This window comes from Lagopus muta, chromosome 14 (genome assembly GCF_023343835.1).
Source record: "Lagopus muta isolate bLagMut1 chromosome 14, bLagMut1 primary, whole genome shotgun sequence".
In the NCBI taxonomy this organism is placed as follows: domain Eukaryota; kingdom Metazoa; phylum Chordata; class Aves; order Galliformes; family Phasianidae; genus Lagopus; species Lagopus muta.
In genome coordinates this window covers 17,755,893-17,772,430 of record NC_064446.1, presented here as the reverse complement: position 1 = coordinate 17,772,430, position 16,538 = coordinate 17,755,893, and the positions used below count along the sequence as shown (strand labels likewise).

At 39.7% G+C, this 16,538-nt stretch overlaps 1 protein-coding gene and 1 long non-coding RNA gene across 4 annotated transcripts in view; one reads left to right on the top strand and one right to left on the bottom strand.

Moving 5' to 3' along the window:
* Window positions 1–4,575: 4,575 nt before the first annotated feature.
* On the bottom strand, window positions 4,576–13,344 carry LOC125700134 (uncharacterized). 3 transcript variants are annotated; one of them, XR_007379791.1, is made up of 5 exons: window positions 13,189–13,344; window positions 12,560–12,649; window positions 12,336–12,453; window positions 7,648–7,728; window positions 4,576–6,937 (listed from the first exon to the last, which is right to left on the bottom strand). It is a non-coding gene; the product is annotated as an uncharacterized LOC125700134 (long non-coding RNA). The 3 variants fall into 3 exon arrangements; XR_007379790.1 differs by having other exon boundaries at window positions 7,648–7,725; XR_007379792.1 differs by having other exon boundaries at window positions 13,193–13,344.
* A 188-nt stretch (window positions 13,345–13,532) lies between these two features.
* JAKMIP2 (janus kinase and microtubule interacting protein 2) overlaps window positions 13,533–16,538 on the top strand; it is a 59,717-nt gene continuing 56,711 nt past the window's right edge. The window contains exon 1 of the mRNA XM_048960446.1: window positions 13,533–13,552. The gene's annotated coding sequence lies outside the window, so the exon portion shown is untranslated. The remainder of the gene's footprint in view (window positions 13,553–16,538) is intronic.

Genomic DNA, 16,538 nt, shown 5'->3' with positions numbered 1-16,538 from the left:
CTTGCTGGTCCCACCTGTTTTCCTGAAAGGCATGACCTTTGGCAGCTGTTCCCTCTCCCCATCCAATGACAGATTTTATTGAGCTCATTCACATAACTTATCCTGATACAGATAATCATCCTTGACTTTGTTTTTACCAAGTTCATACAACTAGATGTTTGAAGAGCTGAGATGTAGGTTGGAGCCTCTAGAAGGAGTTTATAACAGCAATTGCTAATGAGCTTCATGAGAATGCAGGAAAAAATTACAGTTATCTCTGCTCGTAGAAAGGAGAGAAATGTTCTATTGATTATCTGACTGAATTATAATTAATTAGTAAATTAGTCTTGAATTGAATTATATCTCAGCAACCTCTGAGCAACATAAGAGAATTCTAGAAAAGCAATAAAGGGTTAGAGCAGCAGGCACTATTTACCTATTTTTTTAATTACACCTTTGTTATACAACACACACATATATACTCTGTATATATACACACACCTTGAAGAAAGTGCAAGCCCTAACACTTTAATATTGAACTGCTGCACAGGCTTCTGTTTTCTTCCTCCTGCCACAGTCATCTAGCATTCCACACTGAGCCATGAGATCATTCACATTCACATTAAAAACTAAGTTACAGTTGTTAGCATATTCCCTCCAGCGTACTCCTTCCAGTACTACACAGATAATGAAAACAGAAGAGTTTTCCAACTGCTTTGTGTTAGAAACCATATTTATTCCTACACCTAACTTTCTGGCATTTGGTCATGGAGGAATGTGCACGGCAACACACACAGAGCCAAAATCAAACTTTGCTGATTTGCAGTGACATATTCGTTTAGAAAAAGCTGGAGGCTGTTTTATAACGCTGGATTTGGTGTAGCAGATAAATTCCCTTGGCATCCACAGGAGACTAATTTAAGTCCCACTGAAATAAAAGCATTTATTCAGTTGTCGTGAGACATATAAATCGTAGCACATTTACCCTCAGAAAAACAAGTATGTAATAAATTACATGTATGAGGTTTTGACTGTGACAACAGGAGATTGGATTTGGTGACACAGAAGGTTCCTTGCATTCTTTAATCTCCAAACAGAGCAAATAGTTTTCAAAACTGTTTTCCTAACGTTTGTTCCATTCTAATTTTTCTGGTTTTGTTCTTACAATATTGGGTATTATTGTGGAACTACCAGAAAAGGTAGATCATCTCCCTCATGCCCCCACTTATAAAAACATCTAGCATTCAAAGGTCCTAAGTTGAACACAATACAATGTGTTTACTCCTGTGAAAATGACACTATGAGAAACCAAAAGGATTTCTAATCTACATGGTAGTTTAGAATCACCTATCTGAGATTTTTACCAGGGCTATTCAAAAAAGGGTATGTAGTTGAAGAACCGTGGGGTATCAGTTATAATTCAGTGCTTCTTTTTTACCTAGGACTTCAGGAAAATGACTCAAAAGTCCCTGGAATGTGAGTCTGAATATGGGTAAAAGTTTCTTTGTAGTGGAGCATGTAAATATTACAGATCATGCACACAGCATAATTCTGTTCTCTTAACTCCTATAAATGCATAGTGTGTATTGTGTTTGCAGAGTCATATGCACTAAGAAATGTTTTAATAAGGGTAAGCAAAGTGCTACTTTTTCTACTCTCCTCCTTTTCACTTTTTTTCCTCCCCCACCATTCTAGCACTTAATTTTAGTTCCCTTCCATTTATGCTTGCCCATTACATACTGATATTATAGGTCACTGAGACTCTTCTAGGAGCTGAAATGTCTTAAACCATTTATACAGTTACTTGTCCAGAAGCCTCCCAAACAGCTTTTTCCTTTCTTGCTTGCTTTTTTTTTTTTTTTTTTTTTTGGTAAACTGAAGTCAATTTTGCTAAGTGCTAGCAGCTCTCCGAGCTTATTGTGGCAGAAATCCCCAGGGCTCCATTATATCTTCAAGTCTGTAAAACAGAAATTGCTCAGTCTTTTTGTAGAAATATACGATTAGTAGCTAATTCTTCCAGCTTTAAGCTCTTTGAATTTCACTCTCATAATTTCAGATCATAAAAAACCTGGTTATTTTATGAAAGCTCTTGTAGAACCTATTAAGAGATTTCTCATATTCAATCCAATCTTGTACAAAATCTTTATTGCACAAGTCTAGATCCTCAAATATACTACATGACTTGTTGCTATTCTACATCCAGCTTGGAGCTCCTGTGGTATCATATCAGAAGCATCTTAGTGAGCTGATCACCTCTTTCTCAATATGCATATTTCTAAAAGGAACTGCACATCACAGTGCAGATGCAAGTTTTATACTCATTTTAAACACAGAAAGGCTCTGAGGCAGAGAGATTATGATTTGTTATGCAGGGACTTAATAGAATGTTGTCACAAACATCTCTGCTGCATTTGTACCACATAGGACATGGATTCCCTCTTACAGGACTGAAATGCTAACACTAGAAGCTCAAGATCAGCCTCTGTTCTCAAACATCACCAAGTTAACTTTTCTGCCTGGTAAATCAGGCACAGATCTCATCTAGTTAGCATATCTCATCAGAAATCCCATAATAATTCATGATAGCACAGCATTACTCAGTTATCTACCTAAGCCTGTACTTCAATTCAGATTTTTAAGCATGTATTTTTAAATTCAGAAGCCTTTTGCTTGAGTTAAGACATAGCATTTCCAAGATTTAATCGAGCACACTGTTTTAACACCTTACACATTTCAGTTCTGATAAATGACAGCAATGACACAGATACAAGTACAAATGGTCTGTGTACTTGGTAATGTAATTCAGTTATACTTTTAAGATGAATGAATTTTAGATAATCTGGTATGTTGTAAATAAACACAAATACAATGTTTAAAACTCAGTTCAATCACATCACCTCCTGCTGTCACAGAACTTAGCTAACTGGGGAACATGTCCTGCCAAGGGTTACAAAACCATCCGCAACAAGTTATGGCTGATCTTTGATATTTCTCAGAAACAAACTCCACTTAAGTAGAAGCAGCATCAAGCACAGCACCTTTAATGTATCAAGACTCTTGCATGTCAGATGACTTTCTTAGTAGAAGAGGCAAAGCTTCTGAAAGGAATAGAAAATCCCCTTCGCCAATGAAACACCCGTATTGTATTCTTTGTTCTCAGCACTTGAATAAGGCCAGATGCTTGAGGGAGGAGGAAGGGATGAAAAGATCCCTCCTCCCTCCACGTATGAATTAGAGTAAACGCTCTGGGAGCAAACACAAACTGAAGTATGGGTTTGAGACAGTTGCTCTGTGTTGTGCTCATTTTCGACTTCAGAGTTATTTCTACCCAGCAGAGAGGCTGGGCTTCTAGCTGGAGACTGCATCAGCTCTCAACAGGACTGCCTCTTCCCCCCAAGTCCCTTAGTCCCCTTGTGCTGGATACTACTGCAGGATGGCTTCAGAATTCAGAGCGTTGTCTGTCTAGTATCAGCCAAGCATATGTTGCAATCGCTACACTATGCATAGTGATTGTTGTACATTGTTGTACTTCTTACTAAATCAAAATCCTATGTATCTTCAAATACGTTCCATTATATTTGTTCAACTTCAGCTAAATGTCATTGACATCTGATGAATGTTTCATGCCCTCATACACAGAAGATGGCTCACTCATCTTCAGGTCTTCATACCCCACCTTTTTTTGAATTTTCACCTGGCCTCACATCAGTAAAAGGGACAAATAATCCATTGAGAAGGATTAGAAAGGCAGGCATCCAGTCAGTGAACCAGCCCTGGCCAGACACACCAGCAACATAAGCCCTGGCACATGGGTAGGAATGTCGACAGCAGAAAGACAAACTTGCTTTGCAAGTTATTTAAAAGTAAAGTCATTGCTTAGATGATCTATTTTGCACAGAATGAGCTAATCTGGACAAAATCAAACATAAAAGGAGGACACATTTCATAACACAAACAAGTGGAAAGCTTCAAGCAGAAGGCTCTTGTTCAGCCTAATGCAGATGTCAGTTAATTAGAGTAGAAGGTTATATCATTAGTAGCCAAATCAATATAAAAGGAATTAAGAGCTCGGACAGCAAGCTTTTCTGCTTTCCAGCACAGCACCCGAGGCTGTATTTAGCTAAAATTCAATACACATTAGTGGACAATCAGTGCAGTCTTGTATGAAGATGTCTTCTTGAAATACTTTAATTGGACTCTAGTGTTATCAGTGCTAAACAATATGTCAGACAAAGGTAGAAGCTTTCCCAAAGGGGGTTGGCAGCTCACAGTCTGGAGAGGCTGCATGTGCTTCTATTAAAATCTTACTGCATTTCCAATATGTATTAATAGTACTATTTTCACAGTTATCTTAAGCAAGAGCAATGGAAAAGCATCCTTCCATCCATCCTGTAGAATTCAGCCACGTCCATTCTGCCAATAGCAGATCCGCCCTTTCTTGGAAATTTCAGTCCTACGCTTCATTAATCAAGAACCTGTCAGTCACATTGGACTGTTTTTATCCTGAATTTGTAGCCTCTTCAAAAACCACAAACCAATATTGAAATCAGCAAGTGTAAAATACTCAACTGACAACTCTTATAACCAGTATGACATTTCACAAGCCTATGCACATGTATGTAGCAGCACATGCTTTTCATGACAAAAATTTTAAACACTTTTAATTCTGTATAGTTTCTAGGAAAAACTGCAGTACTTCTTACCTAATCCGGAAATTACTGTTACTGTAAGGAATTTTATCTTTGCTGTTCGGGTAGGTAGCACATAGGTGCTGCATTACAACTTAGCTGTTCAGTGGAGGAGATGCTATAAACAGAAGCCAAATGCTTCCTCTGAAAAGTTTTACCTCAACTAAGATAAGAGACAAACAGATCTGTAAGATGACAGTATGAAAAGAAGAAACATTTTTACACTATCCATATTATTCTATAACCAAATAGCAAGGACCCTACTGCAGCTCCCACTGACTGGTACTGCAATCTGACATCAGTGCTTATAATCTGCAAAGTGCTAAATGAAAGTAGCATCTGTAGGGCAGAAAACAGCAGTAACATGAAATGTTCTTTATTCATGTTTAGTCTGGAAAACACAACATCAGGAAACATTACAGCAGATTGAGAAACACATCATCAGGGATGTTACAGAATACAAAAGAATCAGAACTAAAAATGAACTCAAGAATTGAGTTCATAAGTAGAGATGAGAAGTAAACATTCAAAGCAAAGGTGTATAAAAATAGGCCTGTCAGAGGCTATTAAACTTCTGATCATCTCAGAAGCAGTTTCCTTCAGAACAAGGGGAGACCTAAAGATGTCCCTTCTGCTATAGTGGGGAAAAATGATCCGGACAGTGTGTCTTCCACAGCCTAATTCTAACATTTTTGGGGGAGACAAAGACAGGAATGCAGATATGGGATCCTATCTCCCTTCTGTCCATGACATCACACACCAGGACAGCTCAGAGTACAATGCTTTGTGTCAGTGACCTGAAGTCTGATTCCAAGACTCCCCATTGGGCAGCCCACCTACACACTGCAGTTTTGTCAAAGGAAGTGATCAAGAAACTTTCTGATGCCCTAGAGCTAAGCAATAAGCTGTTTCCATGACCAAATTTTTATTTGTCCAGATTAAAGTTTCTTTGCTTTCTTTTGTGTACCTTGAAAAGCTCAACTGTCACAATGTAAGGATTCTTGGCAGCAGATGTTTCCACTGCAAAAGACTTAAGAATAAATGTAAGAGGAGAAATAATTAGAATATGATGACATATCTCCTAGAAATATTACATGCCCCAGAACTTAATAATAAAATATGGCCTGAATGGATGAAAAATCTTCATATTCTTCCCCCTTCAAAACACTTTCTTCCTAAGGACCCTAAGCTGTATTGCTTTAGTTAACTTTTTATTGTTTAAAGGTTGTTTCAAGACATACATTTATAAAATACATGCCCCATTCTGAATTATCCTATAACCTCTCATTTCCAGGAACTTACTGTAAGACATTGTTATGTAGTTTGTTTTCTCACATCTCACTTAAGTATAAAAAGGAGGATGATCATAATTTATATCAATGAATAAAAAAAAGACAGCATCTACAAGTTGTTCAACTCTTCCCTCATATTTGGTCTTCATTATTTCACATTTGAAACAGGACACAAAGTGTGCTTCTACATTTCAGTACCCTCTCTTGAAAACAGGTAATTGCTTGCACAAAAACGCTCACACTGCACGCAGTAACACATCTACCTTTGGGTTACAACTGCTACTAAACACTTTCAGCTGGGTTAGTATGCTCCACTCAGTTTTTCAAACAATCTATCCAAATGTTACCAAATTCTGTCATATTTCCTCAGCCCCAAATGATTCTTAATTTCATTTCTGAAAGATTGTCAGGCATTCTCTTTTGCTATCATCTATGGACATTAACTTTATGTCTGGAGTTACTGTACTAAATGGGAGGAATGAGTTAGGTCAAATCAGCAGAGATGTTTCACAAGTAAAGTCCATATTGCTCAGTTTACTGGAAAACACAGTGACAATCAAGGACCTGGGAAGACTATATCAATTACTGTGTAATGTAAAATGGAAAGAGCTGTCTTCACCTGGTCTTTTTGAAGTCAGTGCACAGAACATTTGTTTAAATAAGCAAAATGTTCCTAAAGTAAGGATCAGCAGTACTCACTGCATAACACAACTGTCAGAGATTTCAGCTGGAAAAAATAAATTACAGCCCAGTCCAGGAAGAAAACTGACATTCACTCACTTCACGGCATCAAGTGCTACATTAACTTGAAGCTCTTGCTCAATTAACTTCCAGTCACGGCTGTTTTTAAAAATGATGCCTCTGAAAAACGCATGGCATCGTCTACTGAATACAAAACGCATAACTGCCCAACAGCAGGAATGTGTAGCACAATGAATCTCTAGTTGACAAGCAGCACATCCATCTATGTTACCTTCACTAGAAACAAAACAGGAAAAAATGTGACAAGTCTTTCTAGGGAACCACAATCGTACTTTAACAGACAACATACAATGACACAGCAGAGTATATTAACAAGGTGTCACACCTACCAAGAACTGCCCATCGTTCCCAAAACACACACTGACACAAGGCAACAGGCTATATCCTATTGTTACACTGCTGATTTTTTTTTGAATTTGTCAAGCATTTTTTTTAAGCTATAGTAACCCAAATTCTTCATATAGGCCACCAGAATGTGTTGCTTTTGGATGTACAGTCTGAAAATCCACTTTGCATAACAAAAATTCTGAAGGTCACATCACAGTAATCCGTGCCACTTTCAAATGTTATACAGCACTTTCATATTGTGTCCTGAAAAAATATAAAGCCATTTTTTCTCCCCAGTAACAACTCATCTAAGCCACAGAGTACTTTCCATAATAGCAGGAGCTGAACGCTCCATCTTCCATTGCCTTCCAGTTTAATTAAATGTTCCTCAAATAAATCATGTGTTTACATTCTTGTGACATGTTACCAATGATGACTTCTCCATTTACAAACCATCTGGATACAGCTCAGTCATCACTGTTTATTGTACCTGCCATTCACCAAAAACTCCGGACTCTTTAAAACCATCTCTCTTGGGTCTCTGCTAGCTATTAATTTGATTTGTCTATTAAATTGAATAAATTAGGTGAGGTACGTACCAACAGACCTCTTTTAACTTGCTTATGTAGAGTGGCCGGGAGGTTGAGGATGGGACACCAACATTCCTTGAACTGGAACTGCTAGAAAAATTGTAAATTACTAATCAAGAATACATGTACCTGATCCAGTTTCAACTTTTAATTAGAGCTGGAAAGTATTGCTTCAGGGAGTACAAAAAACCTCCTCTTTGCCCCAGAATATACTTGTGTACCCTGACTATATAATAATATATGTATTATAATATACATATAATAAATTGTATGTATATAATTTTATATATATAAACACACTGTTCCAGTGTCTCACTACCCTCACAGGAAAGAACTTCTTCCTAACATCTAGTCTAAATCTACCCTCTTCCAGCTTAAAACCATTTCCCCTTGTCCTGTCACTACCTGCCCTTATAAAAAGTCCCTCCCCAGCTTTCCTGTAGGCCCCTTCAGGTACTGGTAGACCACTATGAGATCTGCCTGCAGCCTTTTCCAGGCTGAAAAGCCCCAGCTCTCTCAGCCTGTCCTCGTAGGGGAGGTGCTCCAGCCATCATCATCATCATCATCACAGCCCTCCTCTGGACCTGCTCCGACAACTCCATGTCCTCCTTGTGTTGGGGGCTCCAGAACTGGGCACAGTACTCCAGGTGGGGTCTCAAGAGATCAAAGTAGAGGGGCAGAATCACCTCCCCTGCCCTGCTGGTCACACTTCCAGCCAGGATAGGATTGGCCTTCCGGGCTACAAGCGCACATTGCCGGCTCATGTTCAATCTTTCATCAATAAGCACTCCCAAATCCTTCTCAGGGCTGCTTTCAAGCTATTCTCTGTATCTGTGCTTGGGATTGCCCCGACCCAGGTGCAGGATGCTGCACTTGGCCTTGTTGAACTTCATGAGGTTGGCTCGGGCCCACCTCTCAAGCCTATCTCTGGATAGCACCCTTCTCTCCAGATGTCCGCTGCACCGCTCAGCTTGGTGCCACCTGCAAACTTGCTGATCGTGCACCTGATCCCACTGTCCATGTCACCTACAAAGACGTTGAACAGCACCGGTCCCACCACCAATCCCTCATCACCGAGTGTCACAAAACTTCTGAAAAAAGTTCACAAGCATGTATTACTGATATTATAAAGCTAAGTATCTCAATGATTTGAACTAACCAAACATACAAGCACTGGAGTTAAAACACCAATTAAACTGAAGGTCCTTAGCACTTCAATATCTGGTGAACTGTAGAAAATTAACTGGAAATAGATTACATCGTAGAAATCACTGTTTGGTTTCTTCAACTTTCTAATCCATTGTAATATGACAACCAGCAGACAATTCTGAAGTACTAAATTCTGTTTGAGAACAGCATCATTCCCTCAATTGAAGAAAACAAAGTCAATTATGTGCAGAACGTAGTTTAGTAATATTTAACTTTGTTTTCCTCAGGATGTTTAATATGATACACTCTTACATCAAGGAAATAAATTTTACAGTTTTTATCAGATCCAGTGGCAATAGAAACCTCTTTTGCAGCAATCCATCAACACAACAGAAGTCTGCATGTCCTCAACTTTATCTTCCATCTGAATTGGTACAACTCAGTTAAAAGCTAGGAATTCTAGTGTAATTAGTTTTGTAATTTATAATTGCTGTTTACCTGAATGTATTCAACATCCCAGAAATTCATAATTCAAGCAAGGCTTACAAATCATAAAGTTTCAAAAGAAATGATAAAATTTTAGGAGTAATTGTAACTATGCAGGAAAGTAAATTAAAATTAATTTTATCACCATCACATTAGAACTTACCCTGTTAAAAAACACTTTCAAATTTTATTCTAATGATGGGCCTATGAAATAGAAAGAACACTACTTTCTTAAGGCATGTTCCAGTACATGCTGACAGTCACCCAGCTGGAAAGCAACTTTGCATAAGAGGACTTGGAGGACCTGGACATGACGGTAAGCCAAAAGCCAGCAGTATTCTCTTGACACAAATAAGGCTATAAATGAGGATTCCGACCTCAACCATTAATTTTGTTTCTCTGTAACTACAAGACAGTTTAACTGACCTAAATCCAAGCAAGCTGGTGCACAGCATCTGTACCCAAACTCATGTTCTGTGTTCCAATCTAGCATCTGAGCCATGTGAATGATCAAACAGCTTTACTGCTTCAGGCTAAAAAGACTTGTCTAACACAAAGTAGTTCCAGGCTACCAAATATCACGCTAAGCCTAATTCCTGCTTTGCACATCAAACCTGTTACTTGGCATTTTCTGAACTAAAATTTTTTCACAAATCACAATGGTTTGTTCTAGTCATCCCAAAATGCTTCCAATGCATCAAGTTTTACTCAAGTTTCTTCTTATCACATTTTCTCTTTTTGTGTTTCCTGCACAGAGCCCAAAGTTCCACCTCAAAAATTTCCCAAGTATTCTCCATTTTCTTATGTGCCAAACATTTTTTTTTTTTTAGTCTGGACATTGAAAATCAACAACAAGAAAATGCCCACAACACCAACAAAATGACCTTGTTGAGTCTTCTCATTCTATCTTGGCTCACATGTAAGATTCCTGCTTTTGAGAACTGGTGATGCTCATTAACTCTCACAAACTGACTATATTTGCCAAGACCAGATTAAGATAAGTTTTCAAGACAACTTCTACCAGGGTACCAGCACCTTTAGTATCTTAGGAATTATATTTTTTTTAAACAACTACCCATGTCTGTTTTTATTTTATTTTCTCATATATACAGTTCTGATTTGCACTGTGCCTTCATTACCTTGTTCTGTTACGCAGAAGAGTCACACATTCTTTTACTGGGGAGATGATTTATAAGTGTTTTATAGTTGTTTTTTTCCTTAATGAAGTATGCAGAAAACATTAAACACTCCAGGTCAAAGGAATATTGGATAAATACTGTGTTTTATTTAAAAAGATCAAGTTTAAGGATGACATATTTTCTATTAATTATATTTGCTCAGTAACAGAGATGCAAAATGGAAATGCTAATAAGCATTCTCTTTTGCGATATGCTGAACAATCACAATTCCCTCTTGCAGTCAGGAGATGTGGTTACTAGTCATTTATTTATTTTGTAAAGCCAAAATTACTCTTCCAATCTGTACACAATGCTACTGCCTTAAAACATGATAATGGACTGGCTATCACCATGAAACATGCTCCTCCTTCCTAGAATGGAAAGTATGCCCTTGTGCGTTTATGTCCCTGTGCCCAGTGTGCCCTTGTGCCCAAAAAGGCCAATGGCATTCTGGGGTGCATTAAAAAGAGCTGCTTTGTGGCCAGCGGGTCGAGGGAGGTGCTTCTTCCCCTCTACTCTGCCCTGGTGAGGCCTCATCTGGAGCAATGCGTCCAGTTCTGGGCTCCCCAGTACATAAAATACAGGGATCTCTTGGAAAGAGTCCAGCAGAGGGCCACAAAGATGGTGAGGGGCCTGGAGCATCTCCCCTATGAGGAAAGGCTGAGTGAACTGGGTTTGTTCAGCCTTGAGAAAAGACGACTGAGAGGGGACCTGATCCAGGTCTATCAATATCTAAGGTGTGGGGGGCAGAATGGCGAGGCCGGACTCTTTTCAGCAGCGTGTGGAGACAGGACAAGGGGAAACAGCAGCATAGGAAGTTCCGCACAAACATGCACAAGAACTTCTGTACAGTGAGGTGACAGAGCACTGGAATAGGCTGCCCAGGGAGGTGGTGGAGTCTCCTGCTCTGAAGATGTTCAAGACCTGCCTGGACACCTACTTGTGTGACCTGCTGTAGGGAACTGCTTTGGCAGGGGGTTGGACTTGATGATTTCTGGAGGTCCCTTCCAACCCCTACAGTTCTGTGATTCTGTGTAAATATGAAGAAGAATGGGGAAAAATGCTTGGACAGACCAAATACAAATAAGGATCTGCTGAAATGATTTATTTATTTAAGGTTTCCTGGCATTGGAAACCCGCACTGACTCGCTCAGTAGCAAAGCCCTGACGTGTGAGGAAACTAGCAGCAATCTAAACCAGCATGTTTTCAATTCCTAAAGGGAGGGGAAAAAAAATCACTGCATATCAATAGGTTTTGTGTGTTCCAACTTAAATATACATAATAAAAGGAGTGGGTTTGCTTTCCCACATTCACTGCCCTCACTCCTGTGCTGATTCCACTGACATCATGGAAAAATATCAATGGATTTTCAGCTCAAGCAGTTCACAGAATCACAGAATTGCAGGGGTTGGAAGGGACCTCCAAAGATCATCGAGTCCAACCCCCCTGCCAAAGCAGGTTCCCTACAACAGGTCACACAGGTCGGCATCCACGCAGGTCTTGAACATCTCCAGAGAAGGAGACTCCACCACCTCCCTGGGCAGCCTGTTCCAGTGCTCCGTCACCTCACTGTAAAGAAGTTCTTGCGCACATTTGTGCGGAACTTCCTACGCTGCAGTTTCTGGCCGTTTCCCCTTGTCCTGTCTCCACTCACCACTGAAAAGAGTCCGGCCTCGCCATTCTGCCCCCACACCTTGGTTACTGATAGACCTGGATCAGGTCCCCACTCAGGCTTCTTTTCTCAAGGCTGAACAGACCCAGTTCACTCAGCCTTTCCTCATAGCAGAGATGCTCCAGGCCCTTCACCATCTTTGTGGCCCTTCATCACCATCTAGACTTACAATCAGTAGCATCAAAACCAGAATGGAAGGTGTAGGACTAACCTTTCCAGTGATAGCATAGGGCTCTGTTGGATGGCTGCACCAGTAGAAACACAGCTGCAGTATCTCAGGAGCAAGTGGGCTTCTACATTCTCATCATTCATAGAGTCCTACTGCTCATCTGCAAGATAAAGATGAACACTGAATGAATTGTCTCTAGTCTCTCTTCTCTTCCGTGGTTTCCAAGATGCTTAAATGCACACAAAACACACTCTAGTCAAACTAACCTTGTTGTTAGCATTCAGCCTAAGTACAATTTTTAAAGATTGCTTAAAATAGGTGTCTTGAAATCTTGAAAAGAGAGCAAATCCATTCTCCTGTAAGACAGAAACTGCAGTTTAACACAATGCCATTGCTCATGAACAACAAAATCACTGCAACACTGCACAGTTCTTTACAGTTTCATTGCAATACTAGGGGCCTTAATTGGAAAGTATAGCAAGCAAATGGCATGTGCTTAACTCCTTCAGAGCCCTTGGGCTAGTAATGCAGGTATAGCTGATACTAAATTCAAGTTCACCAGAAACTGCAAATAAATAAAATCTCTTCAAAACAGAAAACAAATGGCATAAGTAAACAGATTTCTCAGACACCGATAAGTGATTCATACACAGCAAATACTTCTGTTGAAGGGCTCCAGGGTCCTCAGAAGCACTTTATGTCACTTCATCTCAATTAACCTTCCAAGAAAGCAATTCAGATCCAAGAAGGAGAGAGAAAAAGAAGACAATTACTGACAACACAGTCTACTCTGACGTCATAGTACTGTACTGCTTGAGTCACAGACTGATTTCCTGGAATTCAGTATTAAAGCAAGAAAATAGAGAGAGGAAAGTATTGACAGAAGAAAACCCACCTACTTTGAATCAGAAAAGAAATTATTTCAGCTGTTGGCTTAATACCAATTAAGTTATTATTGCTGATAAGATTTAAAGCTTACTGAGCTGTACTGTAATATGTTATTTGGTTTTGAAACATTCCCCCAACTTAACGTACACGTGCTGCAAATGAAGAAAACAATAGTTCCATGTAGCAGAAATGCTAAGTCACAGCCTGAAATAGTGATTGAGCACCTGGTGGAAGGCAGGGCCAATCTAGAGGAGCTCAGGTGTATGCAATGTACCTGAGTGATAGGAAGGAGTGGAGCCAATATTTAAGGGTTGGTAGTGGAGCCATAGGGATCTTGCTGGAGATCCCTGCCTGTGTAAGGCCTTCTGATAGTAAGTAATTTTTCTTTGTTTCCGTGTTTATAGTTGCTGCATTTAGGTTTATGCTCGTTTGTTGTAGCTTAAGAGTTTGCTGCCCTCTGTTATTGCTGTACTTTTCATCATTTTATAGTATTACAGTCTAATTCTCTCACAGTGTTTTCTGTATCACAAGGTGCTTTTCTATAGTTCCAAAAAAAACCAACTTGCTGTAAGCTTCTAGCTGCTACTGTCTCTTCTGGCATTGTTGTTCTAGTACCACCTTCATGTTGCAGTTCCAGCTACCACTGGTCAGTTATGTTATTCTAAGACATTTCTTTATTGCTGTTTCACTTTCTGACTGTACTACATCATATTCCACACGTAACCGGAAAGCGTTCTAGCTCTAGAGAAGTGATTAAAAAGACAAATATCAAGGGTTGTTGCAGCTATGTGAAGGTCTCTAGAGTTCTAGTAACACAAAAAGCTTCTTAATAGTGAGACTACCTTAAATATAAAGTATATGAATTATAAAATGTGTAACCTTAATTAAACCAGCTGCTTGGTCCAGATGCTCTATCAACTTTCCTCTCATTCCTAGTCTTCCATTTCAATTCCACTTCATGTTCCTAGAATGGTTCTGCTGCTTCTCTCCTACACTGTGCTACCTCAAATAACTGCATCAAGAATGCAAGTATTAGCAGGGCTATGCAGAGGAACTGCATGGAGATAGTCCAAAGTTTCATCTTTATGCACTAATGATTGCAGCTCTGTTCTACACCAGGACAGACCTGCTTTTGCTTGAGAGGCTCCATGCAGCACTTCTCCATCCCAATAACAACTCTGTTGGAGGAAAAACTAAGACATGTAACTAGAATTAAAAAGTCACACCTTGTTAAATGAAGGTATACATCTTAAGTTGGATCTTGCTTTACAGTTGATCCTACTCTGCTCAGGGGTTAGATGAGATGACCCCAAACTTTCCCCAATATAAATTAGGCTATAATTCTCTAGAAAGAGAATGTGAGGATTAAAAGTTAGCTGAATAGGACCCAGGCTTTGCGACAAATTGCTATGGTTTTGGACAGAAGTAAAATGTTTTCCTTGCTCTTTATTTCTAGTTAAACATACCAAAGATGATGCTATAGGTCCAAGAGCAGCCTTTGGGGAAAAATATTTTTCTCTTATTTGTATGCCCGCTTCCCACATCCTTTCCACAGTCAATGCTTCCCAGAATGCCCCAGCTTACAGATTGTGTGACCATTTCTGCTCAGACATACAGCTTTATATTTAATTTCAATAAGCTCAGCTTACCAAATGAGCCATATACCTTTCTGGTTATCCTGTCCTCTGACTACCCTTGCTGATTGCCTGAGTGCTTGCTGGTAATTGATGTGCCAGCAGCTTATCACACACTGTTGATTCAAATGGTGAACTGCATTTGGCTGTTGAACTTGGTAAACATGTACTTTAAACTGTCCTCTTGAATAACCAGTCTCTTTCAACAGCTATTAAACAGCTGTGAGCAATAGTTTTTGTTTAACCACAGAAGGTGCCTAAAGAAGGGTAGTTAAACCTAATGTTGTGTAATGTGAACAAAATATGAAATTCAGCCCCCTTGCAGAATTGTATGTGTGACTCTTCAAAAACAATTTCATTGCCTAAATCTCTGATTGCAAAGAACAAAATACAGTTTGAAAGCAACTGATCCTGCCCACCCCTCCAAATGAAAAAAGAACAAACTGACCCATGATTAAAGCAGTGATCTTATGCAGTGATCTGGAGTCTACTGCCAGCTTAAGATGACTGTCAGCCGAGGAAGCTCTCTTGCTCATCCTTAAAGCCTGGCACAGTATTATATATGTTAACATTTCAAAAAATACTAAAAAATAACATAACAAATCTCTCCAAGGAATTATGCTAGGATCCTTGGATGCAAGTTCTCTCTTCCTGCTTATTTACAAGTAATTCTCCCGTAGTTCAGCAACTCCATCTGTTAGTAATATGTTAAGCAATCTCTCATATGATACGCACTCCCCTGTTTTCCAAATATTCCCATTTTGTTCTGTATTTTTTCACCATTTTTACAGTTTTAGTATGCCAAAACTATGAAGCTACAACACTGAAGTTGCATTATTGCCCTTAAGAACAAGGGCAGATACTCTTTAGCACAGATTAGAGAAGCTTTCATTGGTGCCATTCTTGTCAGCAGACCTATTTCTGCACCTGTACAGTGTCTGATTTCTAATGTGAGCTCTTCACCCAGTTCTCATACTCCAACAGAATAAGCAGGTTAGTTTTTCAATCATAAATCTGTTTTCTTTGACTTCTTTACTAATGAGAGGGCTGGATATTAACAGCTGGGTGATTATACATCACTTTGGAACTGGACTACTGTTTTGACAGTGACTGGAAGTCTGCTAAAGGTCACCTGATTAGGAAGGCTAAGTGGATGAGGCCCTCAATAAACAGATAGGAGCAGCTTTGCGTACACAAAACATGGTCCTCAGGGGCCTTCAACAACCCCAGTATCTGCTGAAAGGACATCTCAGCAGTGCACCAGGCATCAAAGAGGTTCCTGGAATGTGCTGACAATAACTTCCTCTTCTGAGTAGTACAGGAACACCTGAGAAGAGGTGCTATGAGAGCCTTGCCCTCACTGAGGAGGAGCTGGTGAGTAATGTGAAGCTCAAGGAAAGCCTTGGCTATATTGTGACTGTGAAATGGTGGAATTTGAAATCATAGAATCACCAAGGTTGGAAAAGACCTAAAAGATCACCCAGTCCAACCGTTCACCTATTCCCAATAGCTCCTACTAAACCATGTCCCTCAACACAACATCCAGTCTTTCCTTGAACACCCCCAGGGTCGGTGATTCCACCACCTCCCTGGGCAGTCCATTCCAGTGCCTGACCACCCTTTCTGAAAAGTAATACTTCCTCATGTCCAGCCTGAATCTCCCCTGCCGTAGCTTGAAACCATTCCCCCTGGTCCTATCACTAATGACACGAGAGAAGAGGCT